The sequence below is a fragment of the Priapulus caudatus genome, unplaced genomic scaffold, assembly GCF_000485595.1.
Source record: "Priapulus caudatus unplaced genomic scaffold, Priapulus_caudatus-5.0.1 Scaffold1584, whole genome shotgun sequence".
Lineage (NCBI taxonomy): Eukaryota > Metazoa > Priapulida > Priapulimorpha > Priapulimorphida > Priapulidae > Priapulus > Priapulus caudatus.
Window position 1 is genome coordinate 48,046 of NW_014578645.1, and position 15,001 is coordinate 63,046.

At 48.0% G+C, this 15,001-nt stretch overlaps 1 long non-coding RNA gene across 1 annotated transcript in view; it reads right to left on the reverse strand.

Annotated features, from left to right (window-relative positions):
• Positions 1–7,532, reverse strand: part of LOC106817069 — a 16,223-nt gene extending 8,691 nt beyond the window's left edge. Inside the window, exon 1 of the long non-coding RNA XR_001394990.1 lies at positions 7,109–7,532. This is a non-coding gene — a long non-coding RNA (uncharacterized LOC106817069). The remainder of the gene's footprint in view (positions 1–7,108) is intronic.
• Between the last annotated feature and the right edge of the window lie 7,469 nt (positions 7,533–15,001).

The window sequence follows — 15,001 nt, forward strand, 5'->3', positions numbered from 1 at the left end:
CACACACGCACGCACGCACACACGCACGCACACACACATACACGCACACACGCACACATGCACACATACACGCACGGACGCGCGCACACACGCGCACACGCACGCACACACACACACACACACACACACACACACACACACACGTGCGCAGATATGACCGAAAACCGACAAATCAGGAGTAAATCTCTCAGCTATAAGCTGCGTAAGCGGCTGTACAAATATAAACCATTTATTTTGTGCAGATTAAGGCACCGCGGCGGGTAAAGTTTGCAAAGCGAAGAAAGAAGCGGTAAGAGGTCGGAGACCCTCGTGAGAGACATTCTCGCGTGAAAACACGAGATCATGGCCTGTACATCATCAGACACATGTACAAGCAGCGTATAGTTGAATTGCTGCACGAGTGTTTTCCTGCTGCTGTATGCTGCCGAGCTGTATCTGCGGTATCTGCTGTATTTGCTGTATCTGCTGTATCTGCTGTATCTGCTGTATCTGCGGTATCTGCTGTATCTGCTGTATCTGCTGTATCTGCTGTATCTGCTGTATCTGCTGTATCTGCTGTATCTGCTGTATCTGCTGTATCTGCTGTATCTGCTGTATCTGCTGTATCTGCTGTATCTGCTGTATCTGCTGCTGTATCTGCTGTATCTGCTGTATCTGCTGTATCTGATGTATCTGCTGCTGTATCTGCTGTATCTGCTGTATGCTCTGCCAATATGTGCCGAGAGCTTAGCGTGTGGATACTATTGTTTGTCTCCTGTAGTCATTTCCTTCCAGAAAAAAACCTCCCCCTCTCCTCCTCTTCCTGCTCCCCCCTACTTTCCTTCTTTCCCTGTCCTTCTCCTTCCCCTGCCCTTCTCCTTCTCCCCTGCCCTTCCCCTGCCCTTCTCCTCCTCCCCTGCCCTTCTCCTCCTCTCCATCTCCTTCGCCCCTTGCCCTTCTCCTTTTCCCCTCTCCTTCACTTCACCTTCTCCTTCTGCCCCATCTCCTTCTCCTTCTCCCCTTCTCCTCCTCCCCTCTCCTTCACTTTACCTTCTCCTTCTGCCCCTCTCCTTCTCCTCCTCCCCATCTCCTTCGCCCCCTGCCCTTCTCCTCCTCCCCTCTCCTTCACTTCACCTTCTCCTTCTGCCCCTCTCCTTCTCCTCCTCCTCTCTCCTTCACTTCTCCTTCTCCTTCTCCCCTTCTCCTCCTTCCCTCTCCTTCACTTTACCTTCTCCCCTCTCCTTCTCCTCCTCCTTGCCGATATTATTGCTTCCATTCACGCTTGCCTCCTAGATTGGATCCGGAGGATATGTATGTAGAATAGTAAATATGTATGTATGTACGTAGAATCGGGAGTAAATATATCGTTACGCCTATTATTAGCCCTCTCTTGTTGTCTGAGCATATATCCGGGGGATATGCGATACTAGTAACCACAGCGTAAGACGTTAGAGTGATGTGTGCTGGAGGCGTTTCACCTTGAGGCTGGCAGGCTGGCAGACGCCTTCTGCTGAGAATGCATTTCAGTCGAATTGCTGCGGCTTTGGTGGTAGTGTTAAGAAGCTGTGACCATATATAACGCTGGGTGCCCCGCACACGCACACACATACGCGCGCGCACGCACACACACACGCACACGCACACAAACACGCGCGCACACGCACACACACGCACACGCACACACACACACGCGCTCACGCACACACACACGCGCGCGCACGCACACACACGCGCACACGCACACACNGAGAGAGAGAGAGAGCAGCGGCATCGGCGGAGAGATGTTAGAACATCAGATGTGTAACGACACGGACACGGTGGCGGCCCCGGTGACACGGCTGATTTATGACACTCATATGCCGACGTGTCGCGGCTTCCTGGAACGCACGTAATACGCGCACGGTCATCGTCGGCTGTTGCGTCATCGTCGGCTGTTTCGTCAGGGACTGTTGCGTCGCCGGCAATCGCAGGCCGTAACCGACGCTGACGCAACATTGCGGAACCGGAAACGTCGGGGCGGCACGGGGGCTAATCTGTTTACGGGGCGCGCTGCGGAAGTGAGCGTATGTTGTCGCACCTGCTCGTCACGCACAGGTAAGATGAATATTGATGAGCATGCAGCAGCAGCAGCTGCTGACCGTGATTACAGGACGTGATGTAACCAGATACGCTGGTTATAAGGTGGAGGTAATTGGGGGCGGGGCGGAGGGCAGGGGAGGGAGAAAGCGGGGGCGGAGGAGGGAGAGAGCGGGGCAGGGGAGGGAGAGAGCGAGGGCGGAGGGCAGGGGAGGGAGAGAGCGGGGGCGGAGGGCAGGGGAGGGAGAGAGCGATGGGCGGAGGAGGGAGAGAGCGAGGGCGGAGGCAAGAGGGAGAGAGACGGGGCGAGAGGAGAAAGCGGGGCGAGGCAGGGAGGGAGAGAGCGAGGCGAGGCAGGAGGGAAAGAGAGGCGGAGGGCAGGGGAGGGAGAGAGCGCGAGGCAGGAGGAGAGAGAGCGGGGCGGGAGGAACATAGCGGAGGGCAGTGAGAGAGAGCGGGCGGATGGATCAGGGGAAGGGAAGAGAGGGCGGAGGCAGGGGAGGGAGGAGAGCGCGGCGAAGGCAGAGGGAGGGAGAGAGAGCGGGCGGAGAGGAGAGAGAAGGAAGGCGGAGCAGGCAAGAGAGAGCGGGAGCGAGGCAGGAGAGGGAAGAGAGGGCGAGGCAGGGAGGAGAGAGCGGGCGGAGGGAGGAGGAGGGAGAGAGCGGGGAGGCGAGAAGGAAGTAAAGCGGGCGAGGATAGGGGAGGGAGACAGCGGAGCGGAAGGAGAGCAGGGCAGGAGAGAAGCGGGGACGAGGGCAAGGAGGAAGAGAGCGCGGAGAAGCGGCAAGGGAGGAGAAGAGCGGGCGGAGAGGAAGAAAGACGGGGCGGAGGGAGAGGGGAGGAAGAGACGGGAGGGATGGGCCAGAGGCAGGGAGAAGAGAGGAGGGAGACGAGGGAGGAGAAGGCGGGGTCGGAGGAGCAAGGTGAGCGAGAGAGCGGGGCGGAGGAGAAGGCAGGCGGAGCAGGGGAGGGAGAAGCGAGGACGGAGGGCAGGGCGAGGGAGACGGACGGGCGTAGGGCAGGGAGGGAGAGAGCTGGGTGCGGAGGAAGTAGAGCGAAGGCGGGCGGAGGGGAGCGGTGCGGGGGGAGGAAGGCAAGGGCGGACGCACGCGAGCCGGGAGAAGGACGAAGCGGAGATGAACACGGGACTGCGGACTGTACCCGAAGAGAAGAACACAGCGGAGCGTCAGTCGTCATCACGTCCTCATCATTCAAATAGCGTGAGAAGTATGAGACAGGACCGATAAACAGCACGCGCGGGGGAGTGGCACGCACTCACAACCCACGTCCATCCTGCCTCTTAATCGAGTTCTACAAAATAACAGTCATTTGCCTAATCGGAGAAAATACTCGACCTAACGAGACAACGATTGCGTGGAAGAGAAACTAGAGACACACCGGAGCGCCCCAGCCAGGCGAAGAGAGTTGGAGGAGGCAGGAGATAGGAGGAGGAGTAAAGACAGGAGGAGGAGGAGGAGGAGGATATTTTATATATCGGGGAATTCGTGGCGAGTCACGTACGCATCCAAGGGTAAGTGCGCTCGCGTGTGCAGGCGGCACATACTGACCCTTTCATGTCGGCTCGTTATAGCTGCGCGTGTTAAGTAGTGCAACACGTAGACGTACACATCGATCAATACACGGATGGATGGATGGATGGAATGGATGGATGGATGGATGGATGGATGATGGATCATGGACTGATGATGGATGCGATGGATGGAGGGATGGATAGATGGATGGAGACGATGAATAGGATGGATGGATGGATGGAAGATGGATGAATGGAGGATGAGTGGATCGGATGGATGATGGAATGATGGACTAGAATGGATGGATGGATGGATGAAATCGCGATGGAGTGGATGATGGATGGTATGGAGTGGACTGGATGGAATGGATGGATACGATGAATGAGTGGAATGATATGGATTGATGGATGATGGATGATGATGGATGAGATGGATGGAGGGATGGATGGATGGAATGATGATGGACTGGATGGATGAATGGAATGATAGAGTGCGATGAGGATGATGAATGATGGATCTGATGGATGGACTGGATGGAATAGGATGATGATGGAGGATATTGGATGGATGATGGATGGATGATGATGGGATGGATGGAGGATGTATGGATGATGGATGAAGGATGGATGGAGAGGACTGATGGATGGATGGATGGATGTATGGATTGATGAGGATGATGGATGGATGGATGGATGGACATGGATGGATGACTGGATGATGGATGGATGATGTGAATGGATGGAGGACTGGATGGAATGGATTGATGGATGGATGGCATGATGGAATGGATCGATGGATGGATGACTTATGGGATTGGAAGGATGTGAAATGAAGATGGCTGATGTGATGGATGGATGGATGATGATGGATGGATGTGATGGATGATGGATGGATGGGTGATGATGTGGAGGATGGATGATAAGATGGATGCGATCAGATGATGATGGATGATGGATGGATACATGACGATGGAGGATGATAGGTTGGTGGATGGAATGATGATTGATGATAGGTGGATGATGGATGATGGAATGAGATGGATGGATCGCAGGATCATGCTATGCGGGTGATAGATAGATGGATGGATTAAATGGATGTAATGAGATTGCATGTATGGTTTGAGATAATGATGGATGGATGGATGGGTGGGTGGATGGATGGATGGATAGATTAATGAATTACAAAGATAACTAACTAGGTAACAAACTACTGAATAGATAACGGATAGCGCAGTGACCTCAAACTAACGTACTTATCATCGTAATTTAACGCAGTTTGTACAAGCAAGTCTATTATACAACCTAATATGCTTGAAGGTCGTTGCTCCAGCCACCATGCACTTCACCCAGGACGGTAAGTAATCACATAAAAGACGCCAGGGGAATCATCGCCTACCACTTCCTGCATATCGAATGAACAGCAGGTCTAAAGATAATCTTGAAATACGGACCGTGACGAGTGCTATCGCTCGCCCATCCGAGACGCGTGGGAACGGCCAGCGCCAGGCAGGCAGGCATGCAGAGCAGGCAGCACAGGCAGGCAGGGCGGCAGCGAGACAGGCAGCAGGCAGGCAGGAGCAGACAGGCAGGTCAGTGATCTGGCAGGGCAGGCAAGGCAGGCAGCAGGCAGGCAGGCAGAGCAGGTCAGGCAGGCAAGCAGGTAGGTGCAGGCAGGCAGGCAGGCAAGCAGGCAAGGCAAGCAGGACAGCAGGCAGGAGTACGCAGCAGGTAAGCAGGCAGGTAGGCAGGCAGGCCAGGCAGCAGCAGGCAGGTGCATGCAGGTAGGCAGCAAGCAGGCAGAACAGGCAGGCAGGCAAGGCAGGCAGGCAGGCAGGCAGGCAAGGCCGCAAGGCAGGCCGCAGGCAGACAGCAAGCAGCAAGCATAAGCAGGATAGGCAGGCAACGCAGGCAGAGCCGGCAGGGCCAAGAGCAAGCAGGCAAAGCAGGCAGGCACGCAGCATGAGCAGCAGCAGGCAGGCAGGGCAGAGGAGACAGGCAAGCAGCAGGTTCATAGGCTGCAGGCAGTGGACAGCGATATGCGCCGAACATCCTGTGATGTGGAGTAATAGTTTATCTTCAGAGCTGCCTACGGCTCGAAATCTAGCAACCAATAAGCTATCTACAGGATGTGTACTAGCGGGCCGCTAACCCGCTAACCTAAGGTCCTGTGATTTATTTGTGGTAATAAATCTTATAGTGTCTTTGTGCTGCGTGCGATAGATAATTCCGCGGTTAGGGACCTTGCATGCGCGCAGATATCTTATATATCTCCATGCGCGCAGATATCTTATATATCTCCATGCGCGCAGATATCTTATATATCTCCATGCGCGCCATAATCTATACACTCTCCATGCGCGCAGAATAATCTTGATATAGCTCCAAATGCCGCAGATATGCCTCATATATCTACCAGTGCGCGCGATATGTTCATATATGCGTCCATGCGCGCAATATCTATATATTCTCCTACTGCGCTCGCAGAGTATCTATATGAACTCCCATAGCGCGCAGAGGTACTATATATCTCCATAGCGCGCTAGATATCTATATACGCATCCATGCGGCGCAGATATCTTATATATCTCTAGTGCGGCGCAGAATAACTTTATAAAGTTCGCTCCGCCCCCTCAATCGCGCAGATAACTCTTAATAGTTCTCCATGGCGCAGATATCGTATAATATCTCTATGCGGCGCGAGATAACTTATATAGTCTTCCATGCGCGCAGATATTTCCTTATATATCTCGCGATGCGCGCAGACTATCTATACTATCTCCATGACGGCAGATATCTCCTATATCGCCATGCGGCGCAAGATATCTATACTATCTGCCATGGCGAGCAGAATAATCTTACTAGTATCGTCTATCCGCATATACTTATATTATCTCTATGCGAGATCGTTAAGTTGAAGTGAAACTCGCACTTCTGACATTAGTCATGGCGTAAAGGTATTATCTTGATATATTAATTATAAAACATATACTATAATATATATATATAAATATTATAATATATACATAATATATATACTAGTATATATTACTGACTATATTAGTATAGTATAATAATAGATATAGTCCATTTATAATTAAACTAATACATAAATTGTAACATGATTCACGCGATCCTAGGCGATATGTGGTTTAAGTATGCATTTGCCCGAATTTCGTACCTTGGAACAGGCATTTTCTTAAATGTGTCAGTTCGGCTTCTGTAACATTTAACAAATCGATGCCGCTCATTTGGCGGCCACTACAAGTAAACGCCTGAGAAGTGATTATCGAAAATATCACCTAGGCTCGATCCGAATCGAGCCGCGCAGGATTTCCTATAAGCCAGCTCGGCGATGATACTAAATAGGATATATTTGGTATAACTCTAATCATTGCCGAGGCCAATATTTTAACGTGTTAACAACAGTGGCGTTGACAACGAAGATCGTTTAGCGTTGACTTTGACGTATGCACCAGAAAGATAATATATATAATATATATTAATAAAGTATACAAAACTTACAAATATATCTCTTGCTGACGTTGTGTCGAATTCCAGTCCTTCGTAACATTGTACTGAAGCTTATTGTGTTATCATCTTGAACGTTTTCCGTGAGTTCCGACGATGCCGGTAATCGATAGAGGGCAGCCGCAGCGGCAGTGTTTCTATCGAGGTAGGCGGGATCTGACGCGTCATCGATATCGTCGGGGTACGCCATATAACTGCCAACGTCATCTAAACGTCCGATGTACAACATCTTCGTATAAGGGTACGTCGTAGCCAGATCGGCTGCGCGTAATAAGATGCGCTGCATGCCGAGTAACGGCAGATACTGAAGAGGAGCAGCAGCCTAAGCAACAGCTTGGTCCAGTCATCGCATCCGTCTGCCATTGGCTCCGACGACCCTGCCTGCGTTCGTATCGCTGGGCGTCAAAGAGAGTGAGAATTCTGCAACAGAAAGAAGAAGTGTCCCTTCTTATAGAGGAATAGTAGCAGTTGTTATAGAAAATCCCAAATCAGAAAGCAAGTGTCCATTGTTATAGAAGAATGATAGTCCGTATAAGAGAATCCCTGTAAAATAAGAAGAGTATCTGTTCTTACACACGCGCTGCGCAGCACGTCACCTGCGGGCGCACACACATCACGCCACGCACGCCACGGCACGCACGCACACAACGCACACACACACACACACACCTACATACATCTGACAGCACGCACCGCAGCGCCACGCACACTCGCACGCAGCGATCAACACACATCCGAGAGCAGTGAGACATAGTGAGATTGCTTACGGGCAACGCAACCAACGCGAGACGCCCACACACACACGCGCAGCGCTGCACAGGTAAGCACGAACCAAGCACGCACGCAAGACTATGCCGCAACCGGGTGAGTATTGGTAGCACCTCGTGTAAAGGTAAGTCAGACCGAGACACGTCACTCACACACGCACACACACACATAAGCATACACGGCGCACGCAGCGCACGTAGCTCGCAGCGCACAGGCACACACCGTGCACGAACACATGAGACACACGCAGCGCACGCACACAAATAACAGGCGCGCGCGGCAACACACACCACAGGCACAACAACGCGCGCGCACAAGCACACGCGCGCGCGCAACACACGCACTCCGCGACACACACGACGTTAGAACACGCACGGCACGCACGCACACTCCAACGCACCGCACACACTGCAAACACAACACACGCACGCACGCACCACCACACACGCACACAGACACACACAATGTGTGTGTTTTTGATCCTGATAGCTAGCTCATGCTAGCAGCTGGTCAATTATCAAACATTGCAGGCGTCATAATTAATGAGTGTGTGGTTTGTCACGCAATACGTGATGATATGGTTTTGTGCGGTTGTTGGTGTGTGTGTGTGTGGTGTGTGGTGGTGTGACAAATAGCATAATAGCGTGCGTGCGTGGAGTGTCCTGTCATTACTGTGTCCGGGTGTAGAGGCGGTAACTAATACACGCATCTACAACCCGCGGTACACGCAAACTATCCGTGCGTGCACGCATGCCGACGTGTGAGCGCGTGCATGCATGCGAGTGCGTGCACGCATGCGACGGCGTGTGCGCGTGCAATGCATGTCCGACGCTGTACTGCCGTTATATCCACGCACTAGCACTATCCGCATATACATACCAGATTTAGGAAGAAATATCAAACACAAAATTATAATATTCTCAGACCGTAATTGTTACGTGAGCATGTACTAAAACTGTCGTACATAGATATTACATATTTACTCACATGCTGAGTGCCTTCACAGTGGGCTCCTTCATTCTAATACACTATAACGACATTATAGTTGCCATAAGGTGGTTGCACCCCGCTGACACGCCATTTTGATTTCCCATCCGTTGTTTCCTTTCACCCACCCGCTCTGTTAGTCATGAGCGGGTAATATCATTTTGCATGAAAGAAGCTGGATCCAACGTAGCTGACGTTGCATTACTATCTGTAAGTATACATAATATATATATATCTCAGCTAGGATATAAATCGGCCATTATTCGGTTGCTTCATCATGGTGTTCCATTTCTAGCAGCATTCATTCGATTAATTCTAGAGATTATTTGTCGAGTGGATAATAAGAAAATTAGTGACCTACTAGTTTCTCCTTCACCTTTATCAGATATTGCGTGGGCGGCTAAGGAAACAGGGTAAAGTATAGTACTAGTAAGTAGAAGAAGAAGAAGACAGAAGAAGAAGAAGAAAACGAAGAAAAGAAGACAGAAGAAAAGAATGAGACGACGAAAAAGAAGAAGGAAAGACACAAAGAAAAAAAGAAGAAAGACCAGGAGAAGAAGAAGACAGAAAGAAGAAAAGAAGAAGAAGAAGAAGAAAGCGGTACATCTCTATATTACTCTGATATATACATATTATTATATACATATATATATATATATATATTACATATCATATCCCCTAGCATGTCTCTAACTATTTTTGTCAGGGTGATACCGAATCTTGCTTTTCTCTTGGGTAGCCCCTTGGGGACTCACTTCCTGCCAGACAAAATTACGTGATAAATTAATAGACTTATATCATCAATTAAGCATCGCGTTATTGGATTTTGCTATATCGATTTAAGAGAGGTGAGAGATTTTAATACGGCTAAACGCCTTACCGTTTAGCACGGCAGAGAGAAAATAAAACATCAGCAGAACAGCTAGGGCTTACAGTAACACTACAGGCATACAGGCATGTATGTTTTTTTATGAACATACTACGTGCTAGTATGCAGCTTGTGACATGTATATGAAGTCATGTGAACTGCTTATATTCTGCCTTGTCATTGCACAGCGTGCTAAGCGTATATATATAGTATATAATAGTATAATATACTATATATAAATAGATATATATATAGATATATATTTGAAAAAGATTCTCGAGTGACTCATTAACGGTGGAAACCACACGAAGTGCAACGTTGAAGTGAAAAAATTGCAATGAACTTTTTTTTGCTTTTTTAGAAATAGCGTGGAAAGAGCGTAAGATGCGAACACGGTACTTTAGCGATGTTTTTCACACTTCCTCATATTACACACGCTTTGTTTTACGGCTTCTTCTTAAATTTGAAATTAATAGCAACTCTGGCGTGGAAAATTGTCGTTGTGCGTTTGTCGAGTACCGTTGCTTGTGCTGCCCTCTCGCGTTGCGTGGCTAAATTGTGCGTCGGCAGCAGCAGTAGTAGCAGCAACAGTAGTAGCAGCAGCAGCAGCAGCAGCAGTAGCAGCAGTAGTAGCAGTAGTAGTAGCAGCAGTAGCATCCGCCACACCAAAGCGCACGCAGACGCGCGCCTAGCCACCGCGACGTACGTGCATGCCACGGCAGAGCCCCCTATATATACGGAACCAGTGATCTATGATCTATTCCCGCGTGGCTGACGGGCGAGGCAAGCGAGGGTGATGAGTGGGCGTACAGGTGGGTGGGAAAGCATCACAATAAATTAATGCTAAAACTTGGCAGCGGCGGCAGCAGTAGCAGCAGCGGTAGCAGCAGCAGCAGCTGCAGCAGCAGTAGCAATAGCAGCAGCAGCAGCACCAGCACCAGCAATAGCAGCTGTAGTAGCAGCAGCAGCAGTAGCATCACCACCAGCAGCAGCAGCAGCAGCAGCAGCAACAGCAACAGCAGCAGCGGCGTCGACGTTGGCGATGGCGACGCAGTCATCTGCATCTGTTTCTTCCCCGCACACGCGCTCCGCTGCCGCCCGCAGCATCGCTCCCAGCTTCCCCCGGAGAAGCGTCTCGGATTAATCCGCGTGCAGGCAAGCAACGACTCGCATAATTAAAAGCTACCCCTTCTAGGGATTCGCGACCGTAAGCCGGGGTTTAGCAGCTTCGTAATTATCCTCATCCGCTCGACAGTATAATATGATGGCATCGTGACAAGGACAGCGACACGACGAAATACGTCCGGCGATGCAGTCGAACTATTTTTCTGCCCGCAGGGCGTAACGGAGCACGAAGAGTGAGTGAGTGGTCGCGTGGTGGTGGTGGCTGCTGCCATATGCATATGTAGACACGGGCTTGTTTAATTACACGCGGTTAATTATGTAACCTGTTCTATTAGCGACGAGGGAACGCTGCTTCGCGCATGCGCGATACGTGGGCACGTCGCGTCGCATCACGACAATAGCGCAATGTGTGGATCACGCTTTCTCTCGCGCGCGCGCTCTCTCTCTCTCTCTCTCTCTCGATCTATCTCTCGATCTATCTTTCTCTCTGTCTCTCTCTCGCTCTCTCTCTCTCTCTCTCTCTCTCGATCTATCTCTCGATCTATCTTTCTCTCTGTCTCTCTCTCGCTCTCTCTCTCTCTCTCTCTCTCTCGATCTATCTCTCGCGCTTTGCGCGCTCTTCTCTCCCTCATTTCTCTCTATGCCCCCCCCCTCCCTGACCCTGCGCTTTCTTTCTTTCTCTCCCTTATCCTCCTCCATCTCTTCTCTCTATCGTCCTCTTTTTGAAGCATAGGTGAAATATTCGACATAGATAAAGGAGGATAGAAGAAAGAAGAGGTTGATGATGAGTGAGCAGAGAGAAGAAGAAACAGGTGGAGGGAGAAGGGGGATGAAGGAGGAGGTGGAGGGAGAAGGGGGATGAAGGAGGAGGGAAAGGAAGAGGAAGAGGAGGAGAGATGGAAGTAATACGAAGATGAGCATAGGCATTAGCTGAGTGAGTATTTAGTTGGAACGAGCGGACGCGAAAAGATGATGATGATGATGATGATAATTGATGAATGATGTCGCGTGATGATGATGATGGATGATGCATGATTGATTTTGATGATGATGATGATGTATGGAGCAGGATGGACGAGCAGGAGGAGGGGAGAAGCGAGCGAGGAAGGAGGAAGCCGAATAAGGCAGCGAAAGACAATGCCGAAATTAACTAAGGAGATCGGAGTGGGCAGTGTCCTCGGGCCGAAGGCGGGCTGTCCTGGCGGAAACAAATTCGCGATGGCTGGGAGAGAAGAAGCATTACGGGTATAACTGGAAATGACGCACGGTACTAGGCGCTCATGGGCGCCCGTTTGCTTCAGAAACATCGTAAAGCTTAATGCCTAATGTTAATGCCATAAGTTAACAACTTACTACTAACTGTTAATGTTGTACGAGGTGTAGCGCGTTGACAAAACAATCGCAGCCTTTATAAAAACACTTACGATAACAGAACTTCATCACTAAGGTTGCTGATTGAGATGAGAAGTCGAATCAGAATTCAAAGTGTCAGTTACCACATTTATTGTACATAACAGGTAATATTCATGATATTATGATTGGCTAACACATATAAATAATATTGATGAAAAACGACGTGGGTCATGAATTTTTCCTGCCCACACAAGACAAATTCTCACACTGTAACGGCGAGACGCGAGAAGTCGTGGCAAGCGTGGCACTTTGCCTTTAAAACAGAGAGAACAAATGCATACGCATTTTCGAATGTTGTTTTGGTTTTTATTGCGGTTAGATAATTAATTGATTTTGAGGTTCGTGTTTTTTCAAGAAAAACACACATTTTATTCTCATTATTATAACCAGTAGTAATATTTACGTATAATTGTTTAATTCGTAGTGTAAGATGTGTTGCGTGAAAGGACTCTAGGCTCTGCGGTACATGTGTAAAATGATATTGCTGATGGATTTTTTATTCACGGGTTAACCAGTGGTAAGTTAATGGTTAAGACTAATGTTAAGATGATTTTGGGTTTCTGAAAACGAGCCCCTGGTGTTCTGTGGCCGGTGGTCAATATTTATTTATAGCATTCGAGCGCGCTAACACAACTATAACTATTAAACTTCATCAGCACAGCTTATACATATATAAAGGTATAGTATATCATATACATGAAATATGTCTTTCATATGATTTTATCTATGTCTCACCATCGGTAACGCGTATGTTACATATTTCTCGAAGAGCCTTGCCAACGTAGTGCTATATATTATATATATACTATATATATATATCATATATGTCATATCGTATTCTCTATATTCTTTGCGTGGGCGCGGGTTTTCATCGATATCTGCAAGGGTGACCAGTGTGTTTTCACCTCTCGCTCTCCTCTCTCCCTCTCTCTCTCTATATATATATATATATATACATATATACATATATATATGTATATATGATAGCCATCAGTAGATTATAATTGATCATCAGCGCGCTATCAGTGTCGCCATGGCACTAATAACATCACTACACTCATCAACGTGTTACAACCTTATGAACTACGGTCATAGTATAATAATAATACAAATTATTATAATAACAAGTAATTATTGTTATTATTATTTATAATAATAACTCCTCCTGGCTTTCCTTCATTAATGACTCCAATACTCTTAAAAGCCAGTAGTTCTAAGAGGATAGTACTAGTAGGCACAACCTACATTTACATTTGTTTATATTTGCGACCTAAAGCAGCTTTTCCCCAAAATCCATCAACTTATCTAATCAAATTAGTGTCCTATGCATATTTTGCATAATAATATTTTGATCAGGTAGACTCTCGAGAATAGAGTATAAATAAGCTTCTTTAGATGCAGGCCTATCGAACTCTTTTTATGCGGAGTAATTATTTACACAGCGACAGAGTGACTCGACCTCTCTGCGTAGAGATTTCTGCGTTTTACGGGCGTGGAAAATAGTACGTAAATAAGCAGAAAATTTTATCAATTTTACGAAAATTTATTAACGAAAGTGCGTCTGATTAAGATATTATTTTATGAATGTTGTTTATTTTTAAAAGAAACGTTTTATTTTGCATTTTCACAAACTATTATCACACATTAACTATTCTGAACCCTGGTTATGCTCCTGATGTGACTTTTGTGTATTGTGTAAATTTTACATGATTGTGTGAAACTACATTTATTAATCCACAATACTTTTTTTATGCAAAATCTGGTGTTTTGGGGACATTTCTATGCGACAATAGAAAAATAGTAGTGTGTATATAAGCATTTATGGCAGCTTTTCATCGAGGGAAAGCCGTTTTGAAGTCACCGGAATCGAACACCTATTGTGGTGGAATCCGTCGGTTATGACTCAGCAAAATATGAACAATTCGAACGCACCATGCGCATGCGTCCTAATTTCGTAATTATAATTTTTTATACTCTGGTTTGTTAAGAAGAATTAATTTTTATACGGAAAGTTTTTTTTAATTACTTATAAAGCTCTGTGTGAATAATGACGGGCCTTCCACATCCGCTATTTAAGAATTAAAATATAATAATCGAATATTATAATACATATCTTATTAAAAAAACGCGCACAATCTCAAGGCAATATCAGTAGGATAGTAATATCAAAATTTCTAGATGTATCAGGAGCTAATAATGACAAATATGTTATTATTAGCTCCTGATATGTATGCATGTGTAGGTGTGTCTTAGTGTGCGTGTGTGTCTTGGTGTGCGTGTGCGTGTATACGCGTGCGTGTGCGTGTTCTATTTGGAGTGTGTGTGTGTGTGTGCGCGCACGCGCTTTTGCGTGTGCGTGCGTGTGTTCGTGCGCACGTGAGTGAGTGTGTGTGTGTGCATGCGTGCGCGCGCGCGTATGTGCGTGTGCGTGCGTGTGTTCGTGCGTACGTGAGTGAGTGTGTCTGCACGCGTGCGTGCGCGAGTGAATGTGTGCGTACGTATTTGCGATTAAGTGAGCATGAGCTTGCGTGCACGTCTGCCGAGCAACCTGCATTTTTCATCGGCTCTACGAAGCCCTATTTCGCTCCAACCGCGTAATATCCACTCCGATCTTCTATATCCGCTATCTGGGTAGAAGCACGTTCACTCGCTATCAGCGTGTGCGGTCTAAGCGACATTGTTCTAGATTGACTCGCCCTGATAAAGCCTCTCTCTCTCTCTCTCTC